Source organism: Chionomys nivalis, chromosome 16 (genome assembly GCF_950005125.1).
Source record: "Chionomys nivalis chromosome 16, mChiNiv1.1, whole genome shotgun sequence".
Classification (NCBI taxonomy): Eukaryota; Metazoa; Chordata; class Mammalia; order Rodentia; family Cricetidae; genus Chionomys; species Chionomys nivalis.
In genome coordinates, this window is record NC_080101.1 from 56,406,984 (window position 1) to 56,432,144 (window position 25,161).

The 25,161-nt window shown below is 36.1% G+C and overlaps 1 pseudogene; it reads left to right on the plus strand.

Annotated features, from left to right (window-relative positions):
- The first annotated feature begins 19,576 nt into the window (after positions 1-19,576).
- On the plus strand, positions 19,577-20,080 carry LOC130887790 (phosphoglycerate kinase 1-like; annotated as a pseudogene).
- Positions 20,081-25,161: the final 5,081 nt, after the last annotated feature.

A 25,161-nucleotide genomic window follows, 5' to 3' on the forward strand; every position in this document is an offset into this window, starting at 1 on the left:
TAGTAAGGGAAGAAGGTAGGATGCCTACCTTCTGCCAAAAACAGTGAAAAGAGGCTCAAATTTCACCTACTCTACTGAAGGTTAGGGAATTTGTATCTGAACTCATGACAGATTTTTGAAGGCAAGAGACTTTTCACAGGGCATCTATCTCACTGCAAAGGCAAAGGCATCAATTCTGATTTCAAGCAATCTTCCCAGTTGGAGCAAATATGAGAGTCCAGTTGATCTGAAGGAAAAAGATAGGCAGGGAAATCCTTGGGATAGATGTCCTCCACCAAGATCATCTAGAAGGTGAAGTCACGGGGAAGAGGAGACCGGAGGAGACTAGAGAAGATTATGGTTTGCGTCATGGAAATTGTCGTACATCAATCTCTGAAAATTCATCCCACTCAGTGCTTCAATGTGTAAAGTAATCTCTGAGAAGATGTAATACAAAGCACATCCATGTTGTATGAGTTTGGTTCCATCAGCCATACTAACATGTGGAGAGTGAGCTGCTTCCATTCTCTTCGAGAAACTGGGAACTGTAATTTAGAATTGGAAAGTCTGTATGAGTCCCAGTCTGTTGTTTTGCAAATTTTCTACTATGAGACTGTGCCAAGCCAAATTAGGAGGAAGTCAATTATTCATAGTTTTGAATTTTGAAGAGTACACTAGACAGCTCATTTTAATAAACAGAATAGTACTGTCACCATGAACAAAGTGATGAGAGAGCTTTTAATTAATAATCGAAGATCAAAAGTTATAGGCATTGTTTGTGTCACATCAGTACCAAGAAAAAAGAGCTGGTACAGTTGTTTGTGCATAAATAACCCTGCAATCCATGGGTGGGTGAGGCACCCAAGTACCCTGCAATATGAAAGGATATGATTTCATAATTTGAATTCCCCACCGAGTTTGCAATCTCTCCTATAGTTCTAGGCCAGAAGTGGGTGTTTCATGTAGAAAAGGACATGGGGAGATACCCTCAGGGTACAGATCTCACAGTGGCTTTGTTGTTTATCTTCTTTAAACTGTTAAGTCTGTAACAGGGTAAGATCTATGATTTTTTTTTAGAGTTTAATATCACAATTAGCTTTTATGCATTATTATAAAAGTTACACATTGATTAGATGAAATTAACTTTTATTTAGCTGAATCCAAGAAGGGAAACTGCCAAGAATTCCAATCACAATAGGTTAGAAAACCTGTTGATGTACATGGAAGGCTTGTTAGTTTTATTGTCAACCGGACACAAACTAGGGCCACCTGGGAAGAAGGAACCTCAGTTGAAGAATTGTCTCCACCAAATTGGCCTATGGCCATGTCTATGCAGAAGAGTTTCGGTAGATAATTGACATGGGAGGGCCTAGTCCACTGTGGGCAGCCCTATTCCTAGGCAGGTGGACCTGGATTATACAAGCAAGCAAGCTGGGCGAGATAGGAAGCAAGTCAGTCGTCAGGTTTGCTTCATGATTCCTGCCTCTATGTTCAAGTCTTGAGTTGCTGTCCCAACTTTTCTCAGTGATGGACCTTGACCTGAAAGTGTAAGATGAAATAAACCCTTTCCTCATCAAATATTTTTTAGACATGTGTTTATCACAGCAACATAATGTAAACTAGAATAAATGGAGTGGAATATTTAATAAGCCATGAATAGTATGTATTTCCATACATGCTCTTATTTGCTTTTGGGCAATAAACCCATTGATTGCCACAGTAAATTTTTCTTTTTGTTGTTCTAAATTTCTAGTACATAGTAAAAAGTAATCTCTTTTGCATGGTTCAGCCTGTTTTAATGGGTAATTATGTTAAACATTATAAATTTTATCAATTCCTAAAGTTAAAGATAGCAATTTAACAAATGTTCTCTTAAGAAATCTTTTTTATAAAAATTTATAAAACTAAGAAATGAACTATTTTAAGGCGTGTGTGTGTCTTCGTGTGTGTGTGTGTTGTGTGCTGTCATTTCACATGTTCTTGTATTTATGTAGAAAGGATAACATTCAGGACTCAGTTCTCTCTTTGAACATTAAGCCAGGGACTTTCTTATTGTTTTGGCCTCATATGTCGTGAAGCCTACTTGGCCTGTGAGATTTCAGGCAATTCTCCTGTCTCTGTCATCTATCTATCAGAAAGAATGCTGGGATGGTGATGGTGGTACCACACGTTTTACACACTTTCTGGAGAGCTGAGTTCAATTTATCAAGTAACAGCCTTTTATCTACTGAACCATTTCCCTGTTGGGCCTCATGGGCCCTGGTGTGAGGCCCAGTGTAACTTCCTGAGCCTAACTTGAGTTTGGTGAGGCCTAGTGTAACTTCCTGAACCCGGCTGGAGTTTGGAGACCTGTCTCTGTCTACCCAAGCCAGACCAGCCTCTGCCCAGCTACCGCTAGTGTGACAGAATATTGTTGGCCCTTATTCCTTAAACTGCTTCAACCCACCCAAAGCTTCTCCATCCCCATCACATCCTATATAAGTTCCTGCCTGATGCAATTAAACAAGTTCATGCTTCAACAGACTCCCAACTCAGTGTGTGTGTTTCTTCCTGCCCCTGCTCTGTCTGTAGGACAACCTGGCATTTCCCCAGCCCCATAATATATTTTATGTTAAAACAAAATGTTCTTGTAGCCATTAGGGTAACTTCATGATTTCTTATAACTGGATTTGAATTGTGGTAACATACAAAGTACTATGTCTTTACTAGGTATTACTTGAATTCTGATTAGCCTATGATTTGCAAAAAGTGTTTAGTTTGAACTAAACTTTATGGCTCCTGGATGTCAATATCTTAAACTACAAAAATTGAAAATTTTGGTGACATTTTTCATTTTCTTGATATCTGTTAATAATAAATCCATTGTCCATAAATACATCAAGTGGCTAGTATATAGAAAAATCCCTTTCTTTCCCCATTTGTTTTTCTTTGATGAAATTTAAATTCTACTTTATTAATTAATTCTTAAACTATACACCAAAAGTGAAGCCAATTTAAGCATCGAGTTTATTGAATTTAAGGGAATATAGGGGTATATACATTCTGGTGTAACATATGCCAAAGTCAAGATACTTTTACTCCCAAACCTTTCTTTTCCATACTTTCCATGTAATTGCAAGTCCAGCTTTTATACTGCAAACCAGTGATTTCTCTCCCTGGAAGAAAGATTTCTTTCCAGAACTTCACATAAAAGAAAGAAAAGTATACAATTTTTGAAACCAGCTGTTTTGCTGAAAATCGAAGTTTAGCAGTTTACCCATGTCGTATGTTTCAGTAGTTTGCTTCTTTTAGTGACTGGATAGTTTTCCCTTGCCTATACATTAAAATTCACCTTTTGATTATTTGGAGAAATATGAGATTTCTATCATAGTATCGGAGGAGCAAGCAGAAGTTCAAAGAAACTTACTCTCTAATAACTAAAAAAGAAATTCTTGACAAAGACCACATACTTCTTATAGGTCCCATCACCACTTGTAACAAAATGTGGGAACCTTAGATTTTTTCATGCTTTGCTATTTTCAATACTTTTGTCTGTGCTGTGGGTGGACTATTCTATGCTTTTAAAACATTCTTTTTTTTTTTTTCAAAGCAGGAACTCAGTTTATTACTTTGAGTGTCAGCTTATATAAGTTAAGTGATATGGTGTGATGTGGAGGTCTCTCCAGCCAATGAGAGACAAAAGTCCTTCCTCTGGCTGGAAGGGCATCTACCTAGATTTTGCTGTCTCATCTGCACTCTGTTCCCTAAAATACAGACCATGAGATCATTTTGGCTCAACATCTCCCCTTTTGCTTTCTATCCCACTCCCTACCCGGGACACCAAGCCAGAATAGCCCACCGGGAGAGAGTATGGAACATTCTAATAATGACAACTGATTTTTTGGAACTACCAATATTTTTATATTTTTAAGAATTTGTATAGATATAATGTCCATAATAATAATTTCTGGATACATGTATTTTTAAGATAGTTCCTAGAACACCCAAGAAAACCTACTATGTAATAATTGGAGATAATTCCAAAAGCAATATAAAAACACATTACTTTTTGCCATATTTACAAGCTTTGCTATAGGAAAGTAAATTAAGCAAATCTTCAGGGGCTTAAGTAATAGTCATACACTCTGTTTAAATAACTGTTTGCAAATGTTTCTGTGGTGGCCTTTGGTTTTTATTTTGCACATTCTGAAGCGCACTAGATTATGTGTGTGTTTGCCATGTTGAAAAATTGCCTCTTGGTTAACAGGGATGTTTTATTTCTGGGGAACTTCATTTCACCTCCAGGGAAGGTGATAATCCTCTACTTTTAAACGACGTTACTTACAAATCTGCTAACCTCAGGGTTGACAAGACTCTTTATTTCTTCTGTACCTACCATATACACTTTATATGCTGTTATTTTAATAAGGTAGCACAGAGCTACACTTTAAGTAAAGGAGGGAAATTTCCCTTCTCACTACACAGTTTTTTTTTTTTTTTTTTTTTTTTTTTTTTGGTTTTTTTTCGAGACAGGGTTTCTCTGTGGCTTTGGAGCCTGTCCTGGAACTAGCTCCGTAGACCAGGCTGGTCTCGAACTCACAGAGATCCGCCTGCCTCGGCCTCCCGAGTGCTGGGATTAAAGGCGTGCGCCACCATCGCCCGGCCTCACTACACAGTTTTTAAAAGATTTATTAGTTTTAATTTGACTAATTTTTAGAGAGAAATGGTTTAACTTACACAAGAGGAATATTAGTAGAAATTTCAGTAGCAAATGTAAATATTTTCTTTCTGTAAGTAAGTTTTTGCTGCTTTCTGGACTAGCTTCTTTGAATAACAATTTTATTTTATTATTTTTATTTTTAATTGTTTTTATTGAGCTATATAGTCTCTGTTCCTTTCCCTTCCTCTGCCCTCACTCCTCATACCCTCTCCTATGGTCTCTATGCAGCCAACTTACTTAGGAGGTATTATCTTTTTTTCACTTCTCATGTCAATTAGTTCCATGCATGTCTCTCTTAGGGTTCTCATTGGTGTCTAGGTTCTCTGGGATTGTGAATTGTAGGGTTTCTAGATCCATCGATTTGCTCAAAATTTTCAAGATGTCATTTTTTCCTGCTGTGTAATACTCCATTGTGTAAATGTACCACATTTTCCTTATCTATTCTTCAGTCAAGGTACATTTAGGTTGGTTGTTTTTAGGTTCTGGCTATGTTTCCAGGTTCTGTAGCTCTGTGGTAGTTTTTGAAATCAGGGATTATGATGCCTCCAGAAGTTCCTTTATTGTACAGGATTGTTTTGTCTATCCTGGGTTTTTTTGTTTGTCCATATGAAGTTGAGTAATTTTGTTTTTGAGGTCTGTGAAGAATTTCTTTTTTGAGATTTTGATGGGCATTGCATTGAATCTGTAGATTGCTTTTGGTAAGAATGCCATTTTTACTATATTAATCCTACCTATCCAAGAGCATGGAAGATCTTTTCATTTTCTGGTGTCTTCTTCAATTTATTTCTTCAAGGATTTAAAATTCTTGTCAAACAGGTCTTCCACTTGTTAGTTAAAGTTATTCCAAGACATTTTATGTTATTTGTTGCTATTGTGAAGGGTGATATTTCTTTGATTTCTTTCTCTGCCCATTTAACATCTGTGTAAAGGAGGGCTACTGATTTTTTTTTTTGAGCTAATCTTGTTTGTTGCTCCATTACTGAATGCATTTATAAGATATAAAATTGTCTTCTTAGAATTTTGGGGGTCACTTTTGTAAACTATCATATCATTAGCAAAGAGTGAGAATTTGACTTCTTTCGCGATTTGTATCCTCTTGATCTCCTTTTCTTGTCTTATTGCTCTAGCTATAACCTCAAGAACTATACTGAATAGTTATGGAGATAGTGGACAACCTCCTCTTGCTCCTGATATCTGTGGGATCACTGGGAGCTTCCCTCCATTTAGTTTGATGTTGGCTGTTGGCTTGCTGTATATTGCTTTATTATGTTTAGGTACGTTCCTTGTATCCCTGCTCCCTCCAAAACCTTTATCATGAAGAGATGTTGTATTTTGTCGAAGGTGTATTCAGTATCTAATGAGATGATCATATTTTGTTTTGTTTTGTTTTAAGTTTGTTTATATGGTAGATTACACGGACAGATTTTCATATGTTGAACCACCCCCGCATCTCTGGGATGAAGCTGAATGGATCATGGTGGATGATTTCTCTGATGTGTTCTTGGATTTGGTTTGCCAGTATTTTATTGATTTTATTGCATTATTGTTCATGAGGGAGATTGGTCTGTAATTCTCTTTCTTGGTTGAGTCTTTGCGTGGTTTCAGTATCAGGGCAACTGTAGCCTCATTAAAAAAGTTTAGCAATTTTCCTTCTGTTTCTACTGTGTGGAACAGTTTGAGAAGTATTTGTATTAGTTCTTTGAAAATCTTGTAGAATTCTGTGCTGAAACCATTTGACCCTTTTTTGGGGAGGAGAATTTGATGAGTGTTTCTATTTCTTTATCAGTTATAGGTCTATTAAATTTGCTTTTCTGGTCTTGATTTAATTTTGGTAAGTGATATTTATTTAGAAAATTGTCCAGTTCCTTTAAGTTTTTCAATTTTGTGGAATACATATTTTCAAAATATGACCTAATGATTCTCTGGATTTCTTCTGTGTCTGTTATGTCCCCCTTTTTTAGTTTTGATTTTGTTAGCTTGGATAGTCTCTCTGACTTTTGGTTAGTTTGTATAAAGGTTTGTCTATTTTGTTGATTTTCTCAAAGAACCAACTCTTGGTCTCATTGATTCTTTGTATTGTTTTCTTTTTTCTATTTTTTATTTCAGCTCTTAATTTGATTTTTTTTCCTGCCATCTAGTCCTCCTCAGTGAGTTTTATTATTTTTGTTCTAGAGTTTTCAGGTGTTCTGTTAACTCGCTAGTGTGGCATTTCCCAGCTTCTTTATGTAGTTATTTAGTGCTATAAATTTTCCTCTTAACACTGCTTTCATTGTGTCCCATAAATATAGGTATGTTGTGAGATCATTTTCATTGAATTTTTGGAAGCCTTTAATTTCTTCTTTTATTTCTTCTTTGACCTATTGATGATTCAGGTGAGCATTTTTTAATTTCCATGAGTTTGTGGAATTTCTGAAATTAGTGCTGCTGTTGAATTCTAATTTTAAGCCATGGTATTCTGATAATATACATGGAGTTTTTCCAATTTCTTTTATCTGTGGAGGTTTGCTTTATTATCTAGTATGCTGTCAACTTTTTATAAGGCTCCATGAGGTGCTGAGAAGAAGGTATATTCTTTTATGTTTGGATGGAATGTTCTATAGATGTCTGTTAAATCCATTTGATTCATAACATGTTAGTTTCCTTATTTCTCTGTTATTTTCTGTCTGATAGACCTGGCCAGTGGTAAGAGTGGGGTGTGGATGTCTCCCACTATTAGTATGTAAGGTTTAATCTGTGATTTAAGCTTTAGTAGTCTTTCTTTATACATATGAGAGTGACCTTATATTTGGGGCACAGATGTCCATTATTGGGATTTCCTCTTGATGGATTTTTCCTGTGACTAATATGAAACGTCCTTCTTTGCCTCTTTAATTGATTTTAGCTTGAAGTTTATTTTGTTATATATTAGGATAGCTATACCTGCTTCTTTCTTAGGTCCATTTCATTGGAAAAAAATGTTCTCAACCCTTTACTCTGAGGCAATGTCTGTCTTTGAGGTTGAAGTATGTTTTGTGTATGCTGCAGAAGGATGGAGTCCGTTTTCGTATCCAATTTGTTAATCTGTGTCCTTTCATTGGTGAGTTGAGTCCATTTATATTAAGGGATATTAATGACCAGTGATTGCTAGTTCCTGTTATTTTAGTTTTTGTTGGTGGTGATGTTATTGTGTATGTTTTTTTCCTTCTTTGTGATTTGCTGCTATGAAACCATCAATGGTCTGTGTTTCGTGGATGTAGCTAACTTTTCTGGGTTGAATTTTTCCTGCTAGTACTTTGTGTAGGGCTGGGTTTGTGGCTAGGTATTGGTTAAATCTGCTTCTGTCATGGAATGTCTTGTTTTGTTTGTCTATGGTGATTGAAAGTTTGCAGAGTATACTAGTCTGGGCTGCCATTTGTGGTCTCTTAATATCTACATAACACTTTACCAGGACCTTCTGACTTTCATCATTTCAATTGAGAAGACAGGTGTAATATTGCTTGGTCTGATTTTGTATGTTACTTGGCCTTTTTCCTTTGCAGGTCTTAATAGTCTTTCTTTATTCTGTGTGTTTAGTGTTTAGATTATTATGTGGCAAGAGGACTTTTTTCTTGTTTGATCCAGTCTATTTGGTGTTCTGTAAGCTTCTTGTATCTTCATATGCACACCTTTCTTCAGGTTGGGAAAATTTTCTTCTATGATTTTGTTGAATATATTTTCTGTTCCGTTGAGTTGGACTTCTTCTATCCCTATTTTTTTTAGGTTTGGTCTTTTCATGGTGGCCCATATTTCCTGGATATTTTGTGTTAAGCTTTTGTTAGATTTAATGTTTTCTTTGACTGATGAGTCTATTTCCTCTATTGTATCTTCAGCACTTGAGATTCTCTCTTCTCTTGTTTTCTGCTGTGTATGCTTGCTTTTGTGGTTCCTAACCCTTTTCTCGTAATTTCAATTTCTATAATTTCCTTGGTTTATGTTTTCTTTGTTGAATCTTTTCCGTTTTCATGACTTGAATTATTTCTTTCATCTGTTTGATTGCTTTTTCTTGGTCTTCTTTAAGGGACTTGTTGATTTCTTCCATTTTTTTTGCTTAACTTTCCCTCAATTTCTTTGAGTGAAATTTTCATTTCCTTTTTAAGGGTCTCAAACATTTTCTTATTTTTTAGGTCATCTTCTTCTGCTTCATCTATATTTGGGTTCAAGTCTTCCTGTTGTAGGGACACTAGTTGATGTTTTGTTGCTCTTTATGGTGTTGAATGTGTTCTTATTTTGTCTACCCATCTTTTCCTCTGATTGGTATAGTTGGGGCTATGTGATTAGTCTTCCAGGTACCAGTGGTCCCAAGACTCAGATACTTACTCCTCATGGTGCAGTCATGGTTTCAGATATCCTGAAGGTTACATGGTGTTTCTGGAGGTCCCTCAGCACTCCCAGGGGTTTTTCTGCAATCCCAGGGGTTATTTGGTCTTAATCCCACAGAGGTTGCTTGCTTGGGGCTGCTTCTGCTGAGGTTTCTGGGTTGGGCCTGCTCTAGTAGAAGTTGCTGGTTCAGGCCTGCTTCCTTGTAGGTTGCCAATTTGCACCCTGTCTCATAGAGGTCTGATGTAGGTGGATCTTCTTTCTATGTGTTGCTTTCATTGGTTAATTAATAAAGAAGCTGCTTGGCCCAATAGGTCAGAACATAGGTGGGTGGAGTAGACAGAACATAGTGCTGGGAAAAAGAGAAGTGAGGCAGATGCCATAGCTCTCCTCTCTGAGATGGACGCAGGTTAAGATCTTTCCTGGTAAGCCACCACCTCATGGTGCTACACAGATTACTAAATATGGGTTAAAGCAAGATGTGAGAATTAGCCAATAAGAGGCTGAAACTAATGGGCCAAGCAGTGTTTGAATGAATACAATTTGTGTGTTGTTATTTCAGGTATAATGCTAGCCGTGCAGGAGCCAGGTGGCAGGAAGTGGCGCTGACTGCTCCTCATCTCTACAGCTATCAGATGAAAAACAGAGTAGAAATAAAGGTAAAATTGCTAACAGCAAATTTTGTTCATTTGGGAGAAAAAAAAATTCCAGTGGGTAGACTTTCACCCAGAAGAAAAATATGTGTATTATCTAAAACATCTAATTATATTTTACCAAAGAATAATAGGTCCCTGGTTAATGAACATACTCATCAAAATGCATGGTAGTTGTGACTCAGTTCTAAAGTTATCTTTTCTTTAGAAGTTGAAGTAAGACTTCTGTGGGATCCAGCGTGAGTCAGGGATCTTCAAGGGAGCAGGCTTAAACTAGAGAGGTCTGTGGGACCAAACCAGGGACTTCCTCGGGAGCAACCCCAAGTCAGGAACATCTGTGGAAACAGGCTTCAGCCAGCTACCTCAGCCAGAGCAGGCCCGAGGCAATGACCTCCACAGGATCAGGTACAAGGGAGCCACGACTGAGGGAGAAGGCCCAAGCCAGAGACCTCTGAAGGGGTGTGGTCGATTGGTAGTTAGAATTAACCAGATCAACTCAATTCAAAAGATTTAATAATTGGGGGAAAAAGGAAACTCACACAACCAAGGATCCAAGGAAAATCAGGCGCACAGAGAGAACAAAGAGAGCTAGGCAAGCACCTGGATGTTTTATCTTTTTTTCTTGGCTTCAGGGGGACACACCCTAAACAGAATGTGATTGGATGAACTTCCCCATCAGACAGTTTTTTTGGTGTGTTTCCTTCTAGATTCCCTATAGATATCAGAGCCAGGCTGGTGCTAAGGAGTCCAGTAGAGACACTGCCCCCTGCCTGATATCATTTCTTACAACCCACCCAATAATCACAGTTGCAGCCCCTCTCCCAGGCTTTATATTCCAGTATGCAACTTTGGATGAAGACTTTGACTTTGACAGAGGTCAGGCCAGAACTAGGGACCCAAGGCACCAAAAACCCCAGCAGAGAAACCATAGACCTGAAGACACTCTAGTCATTGAAATCCTTGACCACTTAGAATAGAAAAAGAGAGAGGAAACAAAAACTAAAGAGCAAAACACCTATCCAACAAAGGCAAATGTAGGAATTAACACCTAGAATCATAACCATCCCAAATCCAGATGCCTAAGCACCAGTGTTAGAACACAATTAATATCAATGAAAGAAAGGGCACTATGGCACCACCAGATACCAGCAAAAAAGCAAATTTCCAATGCATTACCACAGCAAGATGTGAACATTTCAACCCAGCTGGAGCACAAGAAATGACCTTAAAACAATTTTAAGAAGATTATAGAAGTCCATAAAGAAGAAATGAAAAAAATCCTAAAGAAATGGAAGAAAACATGAACACAAAATTGAAGGAAATCAATAAATCTCTTAAAGAATGCTAAGATCACAAAGAGAGCTAAGAAAAACAAACAAGAGATGCAAACTACTCAGAACATGGAAATCACAAAAGAAGCACTGAAGAAAACATAAACTGAGGGAATTCTGGAAATGGAAATTCTGGGTAAGTGAACAGGAACTACATATGCAAATATCAACAACAGAACACAGGAGACGGAAGAGAGAATCTTAGGCATTGAATACACTATAGTGAAAATATATTCATCAGCCAAAGAAAATGTTAGATCAAAAATAATCTTAATACAAACATCCAGGAAACCTGGAACAGTATGGAGAGACCAGAAATAAGAGTACTAGCAATAAAAGAAGGAGAAGAATCCCAGCTCAAGGGCCCAGAAAATACATTCAGCAAAAAAAAAAAAAAAGAAGAAAAAGAAAAATTTTCCAACCTAATAGAACTGGACCTGAAAAGAAGTCTCTACCACCTAATAATAAAAATGCTAAATGTGCAAAACAATGAAAGAATATTAAAATCTACAATGGAAAAAAGCTAATTGACATATAAAGAATGACTTATCGGAATTGCACCTGATTTCTCAATGGAGACTTTAAAATCCTCAAGGGCCTAAACAGATATCTTACAGACTCTAAGAGACCATGAATGCCAGTCTAGACTACCACTCCCAACAAAACTTTCAACAATTTTAGAAAGAGAAAACAAGATAATACATGACAAAGTCAAATTTAAAAAATATCTATACATTAATCAAGACCTAAAGAACATACTATAAGGAAAAGTTCAACCCAAGGATGTTGCCTACCCCTACATAAACGTAGGAAATATATATTCTCACACCCTCAAAATCCGATGAAGGGAAATAAATGTGTGTGCGCGCGCACACACACACACACACACACACACTACCACCATCACCAAAAACCGAAACGAAAAACAGAAATTAACAGGTCATTAATATCTCTCAACATTGATGAATTCAAGTTTCCAATTAAAAATACATAGGTTAACAGAATGGATATGAAAACTGCATCCTTCTTCTGCTGCACACAATAAACATACATCAATATCAAAGACACACATCACATCAAATAATTGACTGAAAAAAGATTTTCCTATTACATGAACTTAAGAAACAAGCTTGTGTAAACTATCCTAATATCTAACAAATTAAACAAATATCTAACAAAATAAACCTCAAACTAAAATTAATCAAAAGAGATGGAGAAGGACATTTTATACTCATCAAAGGAAAAACCCACCAAGATGATATCTCAGTTCTGAAAATCTATGCCCCAAATGCAAGGGCACTACATTTGTAAAAGAAATATTACTAAAGTTTAAATCATACATCAAATTCCACACATTAATAGTGGGAGACTTCCAACACTCCCTCTCACCAATGGACATGTCATCCAGAAAGAAATTAAATAGAGAAATAAAGGGAATAATGGTCATATTGTCTCTAATGGACCTAACAGATATCTAAAGAATATTTCATCCAAACACAAAAGAATATACCTTCTCGGTACAACATGGAACTTTCTCTAAATTTGAGCATATACTGAATCATAAAGCAAGTTTCACCAAATGATGTGGGATGCCCCTCTGTGTCCTGTGAATATTTATTACCATTTGTTAAGAAGAAGCTGCTTTGATCTATGGCAGGGCAGAGTATAGCAAGGCGGAAAATGCAAGCAGAGATAGAGGAGGAAATGAGGTAGACTCAGGGAGATACCATGTGACTGCCCAAGGAGAAGGACTCTAGAACCTTATCAGTAGGCCACAGCCTCATGGAGATACACTGATTAATAGAAATGGGTTAATTTAAGAGCTAACTAGGAATACGTCTGAGTGCTGTAATTAATATAGTTTTGTGTGATTATTCAGGTGTGGGAGACCGGGAAACAAAAGCATAGTCTCCATTTATGTAACGTCAGTTCATAATTAATATCACCCTTTGTGTGTTTCTTTGGGACTGAATGGCTGTGAGATTAGGTGGGACAGATACTTCTATCTACAAAGAGTTACAGGAAAATTGAAATAAACCCCCTGTGTCTTATCAGACAGCCATAGATTAAAGCTAGTTTGCAACAACAGAAACAACAGAAAAGACTCATGGAAACTGAACAACCTTCTGCTGAATTACTACTGAGACAAGAAACAAAGAAAGAAATTCAAGACTTTCTAGAATGTAATGAAAACTAATACACAACATGACCAAACTTATGAGGCACAATGAAAGCAGTGCTAAGAGGGATGTTTACAGCACTAAGTGCCTAAGTAACAAATAAGAGAAATCTAATACCAGCTATGTTACAGAACACATGAAAACCCTTGAATAATGAGAAGCAAACACATCCAAAAGGAGTAGAGGGCAGTAAATAATCAAATACAGGGCTGAAATAAGGAAGATGGAAACATAGAGAGCAATACAAAGAATCAATGAAATAAAGGACTGGTTCTCTGAGAAAATCAACAAGGTAGACAACCCTTTTCCAAACTAACTAAAAGGCAGAGGAAGAATATCTAAATTACTAAAAACAGAAATAAAAGAAATCAAAACAATTATTAGGTCATACTTCAGAAACCTGTATACACAAAATTGGAAAATTTTGTAGAAATGGTCTATTTTCTAAATAAGTATTTCTTACCAAAGTTAAATCAATATCAGATAAATTATATATTTAAACTTACAACCCCCAGGCAAATAGAAGCAGTCATTAAAGGCTCCCAACCAACAAAGCTCAGGGCCATATGGTTTTATTGAAGAATTCGACCATACTTTCAAAGAGGAGCTAATACTAATATTCTTCAAATTATTCCACAAAATAGAAGCAAAAGGAGCATTGCCAAATTTACCCTAATACCCAAACCACACAAAGACCCAAAAAATATGGGTAATTATAGACCTATTTCACTCATGAGTATTGACATAAAAATACTCAATAAAATACTTGCAAACCAAATCCAAGAGCATATCAAAAACATCATCTACCATGACCAAGTAGGCTTTACTCAAGAGATACAGGGATGATTCAATAAATGAAAATCAGTCAATGTAACCCACCATAAAAATAAACTGAAAATAAAAAACCACATGATCCCCTCATTAGGTATTGAAAAATCCTTTGACAAAAACCAATACCTCTTCATGGTATTGGCCTTAGAAAGATTAGGCATACAAGGGATATACCTAAAAATGATACAACCCATATACAGCAAGGCAACAGACAACATGGAATTAAATTAAGATAAACTCAAAGCAATTCCACTAAAATCAAGAACAAAACAAGGATGTCCACTCTCTACACATCTATTCAATATTTAGTACTTGAAGTTTTAGCTAGAGCAATAAGAGAACTAAAGGAAATCAAGGGGGATACTAATTGAAAAGGCAGAAGTCAAAGTATCACCATTCACAGATAATATGATAGTATACATAAGTGATACCAAAAATTCTACCAGGAAACTCTTAAACCTGATGAACACCTTTAGTGAAGTGGCTGGATACAAGACTAACTCAAAAAAACTCCGTAGCTCTTATAATTCCCTTTCCCTTTTTTTTTATCAAGACTTTTGGAGCTGAGCCCAGTGTGTGGCTGTGTATCTCAATCAGTTATCTCTGATGACAATTAGGGTAGTCACCAATCTGATTACAGGTCTCCACTATTGCTAGGAGTTTTAGCTTGGGTCATCCTTATAGATTCCTGGGAGTTTTCCATGGCACCAGGTTTCTCTCTAACCCTGAAATGTATCCCCTATAAAGATGTCCCTTTCATTATCTCCCCCTCCTTCCTGTCCCCAGTCTGCCTTTAAACCTAGCCTGCCCAATCAGGTCCCTCAAGTGAAATCAGAACCTGTCTGTACCTGGTGCATAACTGGCTTTTGAGAATCTGATCCCCATGCTGGATTACCCTGCCTAGCCTCCAAGCAAGGGGGAGGAGCTTGGTTTTGACTCAACTTGATTTATCATGTTTTGTTCAAGCCCATGAGAGGCCTGCCCCTTTCTGAATGGAAGCAGAGAATGAATAGAAGGGAAGAGGGTAGATGGGAAACTGGCATTGGGATTTGAGAGTGGAGGCTGGGGGATCAGGAAGAGAGGAGGGAAGGCACGTAGTGGTAAAATGAAACTGTATGTAAAATAAATACAATGTGTTATTTAAATTTAAAAAGATGAACATCTAAAAAAAACCTCAGTAGCCTACTTATATACAAATTGTAAACACGTTGAGAAAGAAACCAGAGAAACAATACACTTTACAATAGCCACACATAATATAAAGTATTTTGGAGTAACTCTAATGAAGCAAGTAAAAGATCTGTATGACCAGAACTTCAAGTCTTTGAAGAGAGAAATTGGAGAAGACACAACATGATGGAAAGATCTCTCACGATCAGAGATCTGTAGAATTAACATAGTAAAAGTTGCCATTTTACGAAAAAGTAATCTACAAATTTAAAACCATTCCCATTAAAATTCCAACACAATTCTTACAAACCTTGAAAGAAAAAAATACTAAAATTCATATGGAAAAACAAAAAACCCAAGATATCTAAAAGAATCCTGTACAATAAAAAAACTTCAGAACACCATTCCTGATTTCAACATCTACTACAGAGCTATAGTAATAAGAACGTCATGGTATTGGCTTAAAAACATACAGGTAAATGAGTGGAATGGAAACAAAGACCCAGTTGGGAACCTGAAAGATCAGGTTGTGAGGAGCATAGAGTGGAAGAGTAGTAAAATTGATGATGGGAAAAGGGGAAGAGCATTTTAGGCAATGTATAAACCAGTGCAAGGGAAACTCCCATGAATCTACAAGAATGATCCCAGCTCAGATGCTTCGCAATAGCGAATATGAAGCCTGAACTAATCATCTCCTCTGACTAGGCCAGATTTTCAGTGGAGGTATTGGGACACCAATCCAACCATATAACCTTTGATCTACAGTCTGCCCTGCTTATGGGATATGCTGAGAAAAGGGTGGTACAGATTTGTATTCAGTCCTATTCATTTTGAATTGAGATATAATTTGCATACATTATAAATACATAGATCTCAGGCATAAATATTACCCCAAATAAAATATAAAATATTTCCATCATTCCAGAAAAATGTCCCACCTCTTCCCAGATAATTTCTCAACCTCTAGAAAAAGTTACAAATTGGTGTTATAGATTTGATAGTGGCCAACCAATGACTGGTATGGCCTAAGACCCAGCACTGACACTGCCTGGACCCACAGGCTGGATGGCCCAGAGGTATGGAATAGCTGAAAACATGATTGGAGCAAAAAAGTCAATGTTATAATGATATTCTGCTATACTCATAGATTGGTGTCTAGTCCAGTTGTCATCAGAAAGCCTTCATCCAGTTTCTGATGGAAATAGATATACAGATACACAGTCAAACATTAGGCCAAGCTCAGGGAATCCTGATGAAGAGAGGGAGAAAGGACTGGATAAATCAGAAGGGTCAAAGCCGGGCGGTGGTGGCGCACGCCTTTAATCCCAGCACTCGGTAGGCAGAGGTAGGCGGATCTCTGTGAGTTCGAGACCAGCCTGGTCTACAAGAGCTAGTTCCAGGACAGGCTCCAAAGCCACAGAGAAACCCTGTCTCGAAAACCAAAAAAAAAAAAAAAAAAAAAAAAAAAAAATCAGAAGGGTCAAGGACATCATAAAGAAACCCCAGAAGGATCAAGAACATCACAAAGAAACTCGCAGGACCAACTAACCTTGGCTCTTAGGAGCTTACAGAGTCTGAACTGACAACCAGGGAGCCTGCATGAAGCTGACTTAGGCCCTCTACCTATGTGTGACAGTTGTGTAGCTCGGCCTACTTGTGGACTCCTACAGTGGGATCAGGGGCTGTCCCTAATGCTTTGACTGGTTTTGAGAACATATTCCTTATACTGAGTTGCCTTGCCTAGCTTTAATACAAGGGGAGGTGCTTAGCCTTATTGTAACTTGATACAAGCCATCTTTTATTGATATTCATGGGAGGCCTGCCCTTTTCTGAATAAAAACGGAGAAGTGGATTGGGGGAGGGAAGAAGAGAAGGGGGAAAGGAAATGAGAAGAGAGGAGGGATGGGAAATTGTGGTTAAGATGTACAATAAATAAATAAATTTAATTAATAAAAAACCAAAAAATTAAAGCCACTTACATAGTATAAGAGTTTTGAAAATTTAAAAAGAATAATTTACTATATATTGTCCAAAGTAGATGCCTGGGGGTCAGGCAAATTAGGTTTGAACTTTGAATTCAGTGACTAACTTCCCTAAGTTCTTGGCACATATTAACTAATAACAGATACTGAAACGTAAGTTACAGAGAGGTTGTATAAACTGAATTAAATGGAGACCAGTGTCTTATTGACTGTGTCACAAGTTACAGTTGTCATTCCAGTAAAATTTTGATTAGAATGGGAAAGGAAGTAATGAAATTTTATGAATTCAGGTAAATATCAGCCTGGTTAATGTCTTCAACATATCCTTTCGTTTATATATATCTAAATGTTAGGTTTTATAAAGCATATTTGTTTTTGGTGAATGAAAATAAAAATAAATTAGCCTTCGCCATAGCAATAAATTTAAATTGACTATTATTAGGCAAAATTGAGCAATTATTTGAAAAAATTTAGCTTGTAACTGTATGTAACCACTTCCTAATAAAGCCCCCCAAAGTAAATAAAAATTAACATGCAAAACTAACCTGGGTCATATAGCAAGATACTGTCTGAGGAAAATAAATGATCAAATAAAGAAAGCTGGGGAAATGCATGCAGTTGAGGACAGTAATATATTTCCTTTTTCTGAACTGAAATGAAGGTGGCAACATCAGCAGAAAGGTACTGTCTCTGCCTGAAATGAAAATTTCATACTCTTGAAATATATACTGTTTTTCAAATTACGAATCTTAGATTCTTTTGTTATAGTTGTTAAATGAGCACAATGTAAATTAGATACAATAATAATTTCCAAAAAATCTGTTTTTTTCTCAAAAACATTTACTATAAACAGAGTGTTTCAGGAGAATTCATTCAAAGTATTTATTGGTTTCAGCCAGCACTAATTTATTGTCTTTTGAATGGCTACTCAATTAATAGTATGTTTACATTTCAATGAGAAATGCTGAAGAGTCGATTTTTATCTTCATTTCTGTGAAAGCATTTCAACGATGTTTATCTTTTGGTTTCAAAACAGTCGAAAGAAGTGATGGTCTAAACTCTATAAAACATAAATATTTATGAAATTTTAAATGCTTTTTTTCTGAATTATAATACAGATTTAGTCAGAAATGGAACTCTGAGAGCCTATCTTTGGACTGATGTTGTATTGTAATCATTGTCTTCTGATAAAGACACGTCTATACCTTATTCCGTCACTGAACTCATTTTCCAAGTCTTATCAAGATTGAAAAAGAGTCAATAAATCTAGCACGAGGCAAATATGAGTGTCGTCATCCACTCTGCAGCCTCCTACCTTCTTCCTATTGTTCATTTCTCTGTAAGGATTTGCACCAGGTGCTTCTCTGTCTTTTTTATGTGTAAATGCTGAATATATTTTATACCATTTCACATTTTGACAGTGCTTCTCATTACAATTTTTCTTTTCATATTATACAGTTGATAGGAAGTCAATTTTTCTGTATATGATAGATTCCATCATTTGCGCAGTAATGCATCTCTTGGCAGTGAATATATTACAAAAGTACATCCCAGTGGTTTGAACAAAAAGAACTAAAGTTCTAATCTAGTCCCAGGTCCTGTGTGCATCTATTTCTCAAAGACATTTTACTCATGGAGTATTCCCAAATGGTTATATTTCATTTCTTCCCATCTTACAACTTAACAAGGTAGTATTAAAAAAAAAAGGACTTTTAACCTCCTTCTCAGCTCTGGGTCTCTTGACTGCACAGTATTGTGTTGTCAAAATGTCACTTTCTAACAGGTGATGACTCTTGACGAGTTACAAGCAAAGAAGAAGCTGGTCATGATGAGGGTAGCCTTCAATAATCCCATGAAGAAAAACCAGATGATAAATAACCAAAGGATCACGGCTGCTGTCTCAAGCATCAAATTCTGCTTTGACAGTTGAGTCAAGTGTGCTGTCCTTATGAGCCATATGGGCCAGTCTGATGGTATTCCCATGCCTGAAATGTAGTCTTTAGAGCCAGTTCTAGCAGAACTCAAATCTCTGGTGGGCAAGGACATTCTGTTCTTGAGGGATTGTGTGGGCCCAGAAGTAGAGAATGCCTGTGTCACCCCAGTCTCTAGGTCTGCCATCCTGGTGGAAAATCTCTGCTTTTATATGGAAGAAGAAGGGAAGGGAAAGGAAGAGTCTGGGAACAAGATTAAAGCTGAGCAAGCCAAAATTGATGCTTTCTGAACTGCATCACTCAAACTAAGGAAAGAATGTTTATGCCAATGGTGATTTGGGGGCTGCACCTTGAGTCCACAGTTCTGTGGTCGATGTGAATTTGCCACGGAAGGGTGATGATTTTTGCTGAAGGAATTGAATTATTCCTTTTATTGGGAGGAGCTAATGTTGCAGATCAATACGATTCTGCACAAAGTCAATTAGATGATCACCGATGATGAAGTATTTACCTTCTCTAAGGAACTCAACAACATGGAGATTGGCATTTCTCTTCATGATGAAAAAGAAGGGGTCATGATGGTCAAAGATCTCATGTCCAAAGGTGAAAAAACTGATGTGAAGATTACCTTGTTTCTTAACTTCGTCATTGCTGAAAATTTGATGAAAATGCTTAAAGTGGCCAAGGTACTATGGCCGCTGGCATAGATAGCTGCTGGTTGGATGTACTTGAACTGTGGTACTGAGGGTAGCAAGAAAAATGCTGATGCTGTGGTTCGAGCTAAGCAGACTGTTTGGAATGGACCTGTTGGAGAATTTGGATGAGATGTTTTTGCCAGGGGAGCCAAGTCCCTTATGAATGTGGTGATAAAAGCCACTTCCAGGGGTTCCAGTCCTGTCAGAAGTGGTGGAGACACTGCTACTTGTTGTGCGACATGGAACACAGAGGATAAGTTCAGCTATGTGAACACAGGCGTGGTGGCAGTCTAATGCCCCACAACGGTAAAGTCTTTCGTGGAGGCAGATCATCCAGAACTGTTTAGTGCTTTTCTGCCTTTCTGGTTCTTGTGCACAGCTACTAAGTCAACTAGCTGTGCTTTGCATCTCCAGTTGGTGTTAGTACAAGATTCAACTGGTGGTTGATATGCAGAACCAGGAACCATTAAACAGTTGCATGGCATCTCAGCTTGTCTTACTGCATCAGGATTCATCTACATTTTTCAAGATCCCATTTGAATTCTTCAGAGGCTAAAAGCATTGTGCGTTCTAGACTGCATCTATTAGAGTCTTTCTAAAAAGGAAAGTTGGCGGTGAAAAGTAGTTCTCTTTTGATACAGCCTCTGGTAAACTTTGTTCATGACTTGATGATGGTCTATTAAACTATAAAGATGTCCCCTGGTATGTGTGTGAGAGAAATTTCTTCTAAGAATTCAAAGATGGCTGGATTCTTTTACCAGTTTATCTATCTATCTATCTATCTATCTATCTATCTATCTATCTATCTATCTATCTATCTATCATCTATCTATCTATCTATCTATCTATCTATCTATCTATCTATCATCTATCTATCTATCATCTATCTGTCTGTCTGTCTATCTATCTATCTATCTATCTATCTATCTATCTATCTATCTATCTATCATCTATCCATCCACCATCTACCTACATTTATCTATATACCTATTTATTTAAGTGTGTGTATGAGCGCATGCGTGTGTCAGGTGTGCAGGTTCACGTGTATAATTTTTTTCTTCAGACAGGTGCAAGTGTTTGAAGTGACTTTAAAGAAATATGATGTACACTGACCTGCATGGCTTGGTTCTTAAAACCCAACTAGCAGAAAAACAACGAAAAGACAAGACACATCAGAAAATCTGGGGCTGGGTGAATTGTACATGCTCTGATGGAACTTCACCAAATATGAAACAACCTGAAACCTCGGAACATTTATTATGTATAGCATGATGCAGGAGAGTTAGCTACTCTTGCTAAGAGGTCTCTGCAAGTAAGCAGTCTCAGCTATGAAATGCAAGGTGGAAGCTAAGGTTGCTAAGTTTTGCACACACTACCATCATTCTCACATGGAGCAGTGGAAGGTTTTGTCATCCTCTGAACTTTGTCATTACCATGGATCTGAGCCATTGGGTCCTTTACATGGCCTTGCTAATAGCAACAATGTACATCCACTCAGGACTTCATCAACTCTTCACACATGGCTTCGCACAGATGGGCATACAAGGAATGCAATGAAGTCTTCTCATCTGTACTTTTGCTGTCTTTTCTCAGCAGCTTTAAAATGAAGAAAGGGATGCATCTCCCTTAACCTGCTCTGTTGGTCACAGCAGGCAATACTGTTGTTCTTAGTGATATTTTTGATCTTCTCTTTTATAAACTCTCCAGTATGCTTTCATTACTAAAACTGTAAATGAACATCTAAAATGCCAACAACATAGTGTTATTAAACACAACACCAATAACAATTATTATTCTACCATGCTTTCCTGTTTTATGTGCTGGTTCATTTTATTTTGTTAAATATGCTAGAACATATCAGTGAGTCTCCATTTTCATTTTTATATGTCTCTGCATTAGAGAAATCTCTGAGGACTATCAGTTGTGTGTTTAATAAACCGATATAACAGGTTATTTAAATTTTTGGTACATGCTGACATCACACATTATAAATATTGTTTCTAAATCCTTATTCTTTCAGATGAGTCATGAGACTTTATGGATCTCCATTCCTTTCACATTTTTTAGTCCTCTATGATCATCTCTTTCTTTGTTATTATTTACAGGCTTTTTTTTTTTATCTCAAACTAACTTCTGAAGAAAGGCGCTCTTGATAAACGTTCACTCTGAGAAAAACTTATTTGTTTCTTGTTGTAGTTCTTAACATATATTTAGCAAAATAATCTTCTAGTTTTTGATTTTTAAATTTAATTTAATTTATTTTTAAAAATAATCCTATTTTATATTCCAACCCCTTCCAGAATTGAGAATAGATTTTTTTTATACAGTAAATTCTGATTACAGTTTCCCCTCCACCAATGCCTCATAGATCCTTGCCAGTTACACACCCACTCAAATCACACTCTTTCTTCCTCTCTTTTACTAGAATACAGTCATCTAAAAATAGTAGTAAAATGAGACACAATAAAAAAATCTTGAAAGCAGTTCCATGCTATTTTCCATTTTTTTCTGCATGTCTAATGAAATATGGACATTCAACCTTCAATATAATTTAGCTATTTTTAGGTTATCAGGGTACTGACAAAGTGTGAACATCACTAATAATGCCTTTGTGAACATTTTGTTCCCTTAAAAGAAGCCTCATTTCCATTAGAAATATGTTCAGCATATTGTCCTTCACAAAGTCCCTGGGAAACATTGAACAGTTCTATTTCTATTGGTTAGACAACACCTATCAATACAGCCTACAAATATGGTCATTCTAAAATAGCATATTTCACTTAGAGTATACTTTCAAAGTTCATGCATGTTGTAGCGTGCACCAGTACATCGTACCACTGAGTATATTCTCCTGTGTCAGTATAGTATATCTATATCAGTATCAATATCTATATACCTTATTTTGCTGTTCATTAGCAATTGAACATTTTGAGATATTGACATTATTCTAAACATTTACTTGCACATTTTTACAAGATATGTTTTAGATTTTAGTTTACAAACTAAATCTATATGCATAGGCTTCCAATTATTATGTTAAAATTGTGTGTTTTTGTTTATAAGGAATTATTTTTTAAAGTTTATTAAAATGTGGTGTTTGTATTGATTGTTGATATATTGTCTAACTTAATAACATCTAAGCTTCAGAACTAAGAAACATTGTCATGCAGAATGAAGCAAATACTTAAAAGATTCTGAATATTTCCTGAAGGTGAGAATCCCTGGTTCTTTGTGGTTGTGATATTTTATAGTTATAAAGAAATATTTTCTACAATTCTCTTAGGTAAAATGACCATGGCTAAGATGAAACTCCATAAAAGATCCTGCATGAACATATTTGTGACTTTAATTTACTGTGGGGATTTTTTCTAGAGGACTGTTGCTATCTTTAACAACATGGAATTGATTTTCTAAATGAAATGCATCACAGAAAAAGTGACTAGTGAATACTTTTAATAACACTTATGGTGCTGTCTTTGGATCAGCCATCCTCCAACACTTATTTGCCCTTGAGATTTGGAAGAAATCATATCTCTACTGCTGATAATTAGGCGCTAATTTAACTTGAGTTCAAGTTAGCTGTGAACAAATGGATTAACAAGCACCTTATTAAAATTTTAATTTACATTTCACTTATCACATTTAATAGAATCAACTTTGTTTTTTTTCAGTGTAAGGAAAGTCATTAATTTCCTAGAATAACTTTGGATATTATGAATTTCAAGTATTTTTGTTGTTGGTTTTCATACTTAGCACAATTTAGCATGGTATTTAACACAAAAATTTAAGATGCACAACACAAAATTTTACTGGTAATGATCACTTACTTATGTAACAATTTTAAAATATTTATGCTTGTATGGATTATATGTTTGATACCACAGTGAGAGTGTTTAATTAACATAATTTGAGGTTATTGTCTTTTTTAGACTATTACTTGATAGTTAATATTTTCATATTAGCAAAATAGCCTGTATCTCAGCTCATAATATTTTGAACTTTTATAATTTGTACTGCTGTATGCCCTTTTATCAGAAGCACTCTCCATGTTGCATATGACAATGGCTTGCTCACAGTTTTACCTATTTGTTTGTATGCTTTGAGGCAGGGTTTCAGGGAGCCAGTTGTGGCCCTGAACTCACTATGTTAGACAAGGCTGACCGTGAACTTTTGATCTTCCTGCACTCAACGCTCAAGAGCTGTTGTTACAGGTTTGTGCTCGTCACACCCAACATTCTAATAATGACTTCTACAGTTGCATACTTTTATCTAGACACATATTTATATAAAATACAATGCCATAAAATGTATTTTCTTATAATTATCACAAATAAGTTAAAGAGGAAGAAAATGTTGCAGACGCAAATGTAAGAAAGATAACAAGCACTTGTTAAATTTATTCTGTATGTGAAAATCCTTTACCCAAAGTTTGGCCCCTAAAGTATGTTATTTGATTACTTGAATATAATTAAAAGTATAATCCCCTTTTTATTGTTTTATTTGTTCTTAAAAGTGATTTCAAATATGAACCTAAATTCTGGTCAGTTTTATGAAATAATTGATGACCTGTTTTCATAATACCCGTCTAAGCACTTAATGACAGACCTTTAATCACCTTATATGTTTCTGTAGAGGGCAAAACTATGTATATATTTAAAGGTCTGTATTTCATTTTCAGAATTAGTATTCTGTCAAGATATTTTTCAGATTATATCATAAAATCGTAAAAAGTAACATTTTCTTAAGATGAGACAAGTGATCTAATTTTAATGACAGCTACTGTTAATGTCAGGAACCCAGATATAGTTTATAATGCTTAGTAATTACAGCAATCTTTCCCCTCTTTTACTAATTATTTCAAGAGAAAGAGGTAAAAGCTTTAAGAATGGGCATAAAAGGCAGCTATATTGAATCTTCTTTTCTTTTTGCAAAGCAAATAGCTTTCAAATCATTCCATTAGCTGTCATCAGAGTACAAAAAGAATTAATCAAAAATGACATCAATTTCTAGGGCCTGCCAAAACCTCAAGAGAAAAACAATCCCATCATAAAAAGAAAGAAATTAAAGGTACTGTCCTTCATTCCATGAAGGGATTTGACTCCTCTCCCCTGTGTATCCATATTTGTGTTATACGAAGTTATGCATGAAATATATGCCTTGCATTCTTGTACAATGGTGCTAACATGTCTAATATTCTAGTCATTTAATAGCTCATGCCCCATTTTACGTTTATCTGAACTCATTTTATCTTTTCAAATAGCACTTTAATTAGGTTATTTTTATTTATATTAGTATTATTCACTGTCATATTTGAAATTATTATAATATTATATTTTAATTGTATAGAATCACACCAGACAAGGAAAGCATGTACT